The sequence below is a fragment of the Macrosteles quadrilineatus genome, unplaced genomic scaffold, assembly GCF_028750875.1.
Source record: "Macrosteles quadrilineatus isolate MER2022 unplaced genomic scaffold, UCM_ALF_1.0 Scaffold_9__3_contigs__length_116548681, whole genome shotgun sequence".
Classification (NCBI taxonomy): domain Eukaryota; kingdom Metazoa; phylum Arthropoda; class Insecta; order Hemiptera; family Cicadellidae; genus Macrosteles; species Macrosteles quadrilineatus.
In genome coordinates, this window is record NW_026542602.1 from 78,175,104 (window position 1) to 78,182,954 (window position 7,851).

Genomic DNA, 7,851 nt, shown 5'->3' on the forward strand with positions numbered 1-7,851 from the left:
AACTATTTACACACCTCACTAGTGACTGGTACCTTGGTCGAGAGCCAATATGACACACAAGCTGGCGAATTGTATACTAGAGTGATACTCAACATTTCTAGCTCAAGAAAAAATACAACAAAAGGGAATTAATTATTGTTTGTTAGTTTTCTTAGGATCCTTGACTAAATGTTAACTGCCTTGCGATGTGCTGTATAGTTGACGAGTTATTCCACTTAAATGAGTTTGAAAACAACCATATTTACAATAGTTTATTTACAGGACTAATAAATACAAATAATATAGTCAAATACCACAAATTCACTATCGTACCTTATTACTGTCTATTTTTTTGTATTTCAATATCATTTGATTTCAACAAAACAAATTACACTTATAAGCTAGGTTATTTTTAAATTAGTTGGGTCTCAAATTATTCACAGTTAAAATAACGTTTCATCGTCAATATTTGGTACTGGATACTTTCCTCTTTGGATATTGAACCAACTGCAACAAAAAAGTAACAAAGTTCAATATAAACTGACAGCATTGAACCTATTCTACTCGTAACGATATAATGATATCTATATTATCTATAATATCTATAATGTCTATCGATATACCTAATAGATAGTAGCTTCTTAAAACAATAGTTTCTGTAAAGAAATTAAATTTTATGACATGCTGTTAAAACTAAATATTTGTTCCTTCTATTGCTCTACATTAGTTATTTAGTTATTAGTTAGTTCTTTTTTTTTTTTTTTGTAAGCATGATTTATGACATTTGTATAGCTAAAACTAATACCATGCCTTAAACATGAATGTTTCGATCTAATTGTTTAAATTATAGTTTATCAGCAGCATTTCTGTTGTGCTTCTTTTAGCCTGTACATTAGAGAGGAAAACAATATATGTCATACAACATTGAAACACCACACAATCAAGAATCTTTCAAGAAGAAATCTTTCATCTAATATCTGTGTTTTATTACATTCTGATGTGTGTATGCTACAAAGAACTACTGATGTATGATTAAGTGTATACATACTTGTAAGGGTGGGGAAGTCCATCACTTGATTTTATTGCAGGTCTAGCCAGTAAAATGTACTGCTTCATGAAGAGTTTAGGATCAGTATTTTCATCAATGACTGTAACGTTGGGGTCTTTTGGATCACCCATCCTATTTTCAAATGTAGTTTCTTTGCGGCCACCCCATGTAACTGCCATCTTTTACTAGACTCTGTAACAACCGAATGTGACACTACTGTGTGATTCTTAAATCAGGTTCACAGTTTTCCCATATATATTTTGGCAACCTTCAAATGTTTTACTATCATTTATGTCATACCTTAGTGCACTTTTTCCTGTAAACTAACCAGTTGTTCATCACTTCCTAAGTTTGTTATAAATTAACTTTTTGTAACCACTATTCCATAGCTATAAATGGTTTTAACTTTTGAATCTGGAACCTGGAACTTTTTCTTTCAATACAGCTGTTTTACCAACACAAAAAAATATGTTAACATTTAGAACAATGAATACAGGGTTTGTATTCTTTGCTTAAAATATCTGCAAAAATTAAAAAAATGGTTTTAAAATGCAGCTTTAATTGCATTGGTAAAGAACAATTAATTGACTGAATAAAATAAAGTTCCTGGTTGATGACAAAGCTTATTTAACTTCCAAAGGCAGACCAGAAGGCTAAAGTGGAGCCACTAATAAGTCAGTAAATAATCAAGAATCTGCTCTGCGGAGTTGATGAGGGCACAAGTTAAATACCCTAAATCCTGTTTTCAAAGCAGGAACTTAAATCAACATTCATCAGCACAGGGAGTTCAAAACTTGTTTGTGCTAAAAAGGTATTTGAATTTAAAATTATATTGCATGTCTCTCCAAACACTATGCTAGTTTTGAAAGCTAATGCCAACATTTGCTTGTATTCAATTGGTATTTGCTAAAAAGTTGTTCAAAAAAGAAGACATAACTTTTTTCATATATTTATTTGTTATGGTATTGCTAGTAATGTTTATGCTCAGTGTTTTTCAATGGTATTATTTTATACAGGGTGATTTGTACTCAGTGTGACAAAAATTTGTTGGTGTAAGTACAAAGTAAATGAAGTGTGATGATGCATATCAAAAGTTCCAAGTCTAAAAATTAGCTCCCCAAAAAATTATTTTATGTTTTTTCAAAAATAACCATGTTTTTAAACTTAATACAGCGATTTCTCAATTACCTGTATATTGATTTGAGTAGATAATGTAATTTTCGCGTTCTGCATTAAATTTTGAACAAGAATAATAGAAAATGACAAAGGATCAGTTGTAAAAACTCCATTGTAAATAGATTCAAAGATAAAAATTAAGATGTTTGATAAAACTTTTAAAAACGATGGTCTATTTCATTTTTCACACCCTGTATACAAGAAAGTGTCGGAATATGTTAAAAACTGCACCATTTTATAAGCTTTCCAACGATATGCTACACTATTGAGGTTTATGTCTGATTATGTACGCTTTAATGGTTTGAATACTACAAAGCATAGTGTCTTTAACATTTAATACACAGAAAGTCGGCTTGTATTAATAAAAAAGTTGTATTTTTGTTTCAGCTTGAACAGTAAAAACAGTTAAAAGTTCCCTGTTTTTTGGTATTCAAACCACTAAAACAAACAAAAAAATATCTAAACCTCAATAGTGTAGCATATGGTTGGAAAGCTTATAAAATGGCACAGTTTTTAACATATTCCGACACTTTCTTGTATACAGGGTGTGAAAAATGCAATAGACCATTGGTTTTAAAATTTTTATCAAACATCTTAATTGTTATCTTTGAATCTATTTACAATGGAGTTTTTACAACTGATCCTCCGTCATTTTCCATTATTCTTGTTCAAAATTTAATGTAGAACGCGAAAATTACATTATCTACTCAAATCAATATACAGGTAATTGAGAAATCGCTGTATTAAGTTTAAAAACATGGTTATTTTTGAAAAACATAAAATAATTTTTTGGGACGCTAATTTTGAGACTAGGAAAATTTGATATGCATCATCACACTTCATTTACTTTGTACTTACATCAAAAAAATTTTGTCACACTGAGTACAAATCACCCTGTATAGGTAGTGCCTTATTTGTATTGATTATTTTCAAAAACTGCAACGATGACAAGAGTAAATATTTGTAAATATAGGAGTGAAAATTTAAAAACGTACGTTTTCAGGAAAAGCACTTTGCAAATTTTTTCCCCCTTTTTCAAAACGTTTATTATTTTTTTATTTCATTAACATTTGAAGTTTCATAAAATGTCCATGGTAACGCAATATCTTAGGTAGTTTCTTTTTAAAAGAACATCTTTAGTGGAAAAACACAAAATCCTGTCACGACCATAACGGACGTTTCAATGAATATTAAAAATAGTTAATATTATTTTTATGACTATGTTTTGCTATAAACTAATTTACTTTTATGGCCATTATACAATAAAAAGGTCACTGAGCTTTTGGTATATTTGGTCTTTCTAGAAAAAAATAAAAAAACTCAAAAAATTGAAAAAAAGCTAATAAAATCTTTTTAAGTTTGTATAACTCCGAAAAAACTTACCTGAGACCCGAAAAATCGTTATGTTTGTATAGAGGTGTGCTTCTTTTGTGTATAAAACATTGAAATATGACGATATTTTAACTTTTGAAATTTTTATGATAGAAATCACAAACGTGGTGGTCAGGGACAAGCGGTACGGTCGTGAATTGTCTGGAATAATCTAAATCTTTCTAAACAATCCTTCAATTATCCTGTTAGTTATAATAAAAATATGTGTTTCAATTGAACTAAACTGTTCAATTTACAATTATATTAAAGTTATTGTCACGACCAAACACACTATAATCCATAAGGCTGGATTGGTTGTGAAAAAACCCGCGATGGTCGTGAAACTTTGGTCGTGAAATTACGTGTTATTTGGCTCTGTTCTGGCGGTAGCCCAGCACCTCATGTTTGAGGATACAAAGTGGACTTCTAGGTTAATCTAGCAATTGAAATATCTCATAAACAAAAATTAACACCATGTCTACTTCATCGAATGACTACGTACGGTCATGGACACACCAAAATTACAAAAAACACTATCTTTCCTTTATTAATCTTGTAATTCCTCCTTTCAACTCGAAACGACCGGCACTACAATCCTGACGTACACCCCGAACTACTCTTTAAAACCAACTGACTCCATCGACGCCAGGCTTGCCACTGTCGTGCTCCAAAGTTGAAAATTTTCCCCAAATGGTCGTGACGCCAAATCGAGGGACAGACTTATTTTGTCATGGTAGTCAGTTTGTAATGACAATAAAATTATAATATGCTCCTTTTTTGTAAGTTTAATAACCATTGATGACATAAAAATATTGCTTTATATATATCGGCATGAATAATTAGTCTAAAAACAGCGTGAAAGTTGGAAAATGTACCCTAGGGACACGTCATGGTCGTGAATTTTGAAACTTTAAAAATACGAAAAAAATACCTAGAACCTATTTAAAACCAAATAAATGTGTGTAACATGTTGCCCCCGTCCCAAAAAATATTAAAACACATAATAATAAACTACAAATCCAGTATCTACGAAGTAAAAGGCCAGGGACATGAAAATGTACGTTTTTAAATTTTCACTCATAGACCATAGTGTTAGTGTTGGCGAGACATCATAAGACGCCCTAAAAATGCCACACAAAGCTGGCAAAATGTGAATAGGATAATTTACAAACCATACTATCAAGAACAATGGAAAAAATAGCTACATTATTACAAAACACCCCTATGATTGAAATTACAGTTCCACAAAGCGCTCAACAATGAGTTATAGGCTCCAATCAAATCAAATGGATGGATCGCTTCTGATTGACACAACAAACTGCCGAGTCGGGAAACGTTTACTGACCTCAACCTGTCAATAAATTGAAATTCCTCGCGTTATTTCAGAATCAATCTAAACCATGATCCATGACTACAATTATTGGCGGGATGAAGTCCAACCGGGTGTGAACGCCTAGGGTTGAAAAGCGTTCAAAAAAGCTTCGATATTATTTTTTGCAGTTTAATTAAAACAGATTTGTTGGGATGAGAGGAACAGATCCTGACTGGTCAACCTCTTGATTGGAAAACTTTTGTAATTTTAAACGAGAACTGCTTGTTACCTTTCAGGCTTTTAGGGGAGGAACAATTTATTTCAGAGTTTAGTGAAAAAGTTATTATAAAAAGGTATTAAAACCAAAAAGCGCTTTATTAGATTCACAAGAGAACCCTGTATACGGTATTGAGGCAAAAACTTATTTTAAATTTTTAACTTTGGTAAAAAAATGTACACAAAGTAAGATAAAGTACATGATAAGATAATATGATGATTAGGATAACCTTTAGTATATAATCAGTATCATTGTATACCCTGTGAATCGTTTTCATAAATTATTAACTTTAGGTCTTTGTTTACAGAGATGGTAGGGTACTGCTAATACTCAGACAAATTACTATTTAAACTTTTAGCCAAACATAATAATTTAAAAACTGCCCTCTTTATGTCTCCTTTGTTACATCAAATGTTCTTTGTTCTTTATTTATGATTTATATTTGTTTTTCCAAATTTAATTCTAGTAAATGTTACCCACAGATGGTATGACAATTGTCCCTAAAAGGGTAAAAATTCAATGGGTCAAATAAAAATCTGCTTTGTCTGTATAGGTATGCTGCGGCGGGGGTATTTTTTATTTATATCATACCCCGTGGCCCCATGGTGGAAGGAAAAAACATAGGTGTGGTATTCCCACATATTCTGACGTCACTCGGATTGCAAACAAAAGATCATCTGATTGTAACTGTCAAATTAGTACATGTATTTGTTTTGATTTATTTTTTTTATTATAAAAACAATAACAATCAAATAAAAACAAATACCTACTAATTTCACAGTTACAATCAGATGATCTTTTGTTTGCAATCCGAGTGACATCAGAATATGTGGGAATAGCACACCTATGTTTTTTCCTTCCACCATGCCGTGGCCCATATATTATTTAACAAACACACTATATAGTAGTAAATATTCTAAAGGTTTAAATGAGTTTTGCCATTGATTATACACAGAGTAGACTTCCCATATAATTAAAAATTTGTACCCAAAAAAGTGGTGCAATCTGTTGAGATTGTCTACCAACCAATGACGATATTCTGTTTCAAGTGATAAATCAATCAGCTGTTGGCATTGATTTTAATCAATAGTACCTGGAAACTGAGCTTCGCTCGGTTTCAATAAAGCTTTTGTTAATTAGGTTAATTATTTAATCAAAACTTTTGCAAACCTTCTTATTGCCCAGTAGCATTTGAATCATTTCCTTGTTTATCTTTACAGTTTCAATATTAAGCGTAGCAAGGATTGCGCGGTGTTTCAAATTTTTGAATATTTTCCGCTTGCAATGTGGATGCATTATGCTTATTCAATAAACTATCTCTAAATCCACGACTTAAGAGGTTTGAGGACATTTGAGCTGGTTGGATCTGGTTTGTTTACAATTTGTTTCTCGGTGATCGATTGTAGCTTCTCTCCCTTACAAATTCTGTAAATATTTTCACTTCAGAAGTCTTCCTCGTTTCTTTTTTAATCTCAAAAATTAACCTTGAAAATTTAACACTAATATGTACATAATAAACTAACTAAATACAACTATTCTTTAAAATGTTTAGTCCAAACTTACCAATGCAGTTATTTTTGTTTACCCTTCAAATCAAATTATTATGACAATAAAAATAACCTGTAACAGCTGTTTTGTTAACTGCCGCTACAAAAAGGTATTGACGATAACATGGGCACTTTCAAGGGCTGTAGGACAGAAACCAGATTTCCCAGAATTGTGTCCAACTGCAATCAATTTCTTGTGGCCAAATACCCTATTTTCTATTACAAAATCAAAAATCTTTGGACGAAAATAAAAGTTTGCACGTACACGCGCATGTTTTAGATTATGGGATTCACCCAATACACTAGTACCTTTGACTAATAATACAACTTCAGCATCCAATAGTTAATGCTAGCACCTCTAGTACCCTATGGTGAGATAGTCCTGAGCCTCATCTATTTCCTTGGCTTCAAATAATTTTTACATTCTATTGGAAGTCTACTCTGTGTATAGTCAATGGTTTTACCAATATATAATAGTGTGCAATAGTAAATTAGGTATCATAACAATTTGACTAAAAATAGAAGTTGTCTTAAAAATATATATATTTTCATTTTCTTACCTAAACTTCACCACTTGATGAGTTGAGTGAAACTGACCTAATGAAATAGTTATCTCGATGTTTTAAATCAATAACTTACCATTTTTATACACTCACATACTAATAACATTATGTTATCTTGGTTATTTAACACTTCTCAACTTATTAATTGCATCACGCAACAGTACAAATTTGGCGATGACCATATCTACTCGTATCTTGAGAATAGTATCATTATCATTATCATTTACGGTCTGTTCATTCATGATATTCATGTTGTTAAAATAGTTCAGTTATCAATTTTGTAGTATTTTGCATGACAAATGAGTTATTTTGATGTCAATTCTTTTTAACACTTAGGGGAAAACTTCAAGACCTTATTCTTGTATCTTATGTCCTTACGATGAGTCACATAGAGGGTAAAACTAGGAGATAATAAACTCTCTACTTGAAGTCCAAGACATGTTGTGTTACCGTAGCACAGAAATAACTAAGGGAATATATCTTAATCAACATTATTCTCCATTTGGAAAATTAATCTTCAAATACTTTCCAAAACTGTGAAAATAATTGTTGAAAAACTTGTATCATAATGCACTAAT

At 31.3% G+C, this 7,851-nt stretch overlaps 1 long non-coding RNA gene across 1 annotated transcript; it reads right to left on the minus strand.

The window, feature by feature from the left end:
- Positions 1 to 239: 239 nt before the first annotated feature.
- Positions 240 to 7,333, minus strand: LOC129001971 (uncharacterized). Its single transcript, XR_008491517.1, has 3 exons — positions 7,271 to 7,333; positions 1,028 to 1,219; positions 240 to 486 (listed from the first exon to the last, which is right to left on the minus strand). It is a non-coding gene; the product is annotated as an uncharacterized LOC129001971 (long non-coding RNA).
- Between the last annotated feature and the right edge of the window lie 518 nt (positions 7,334 to 7,851).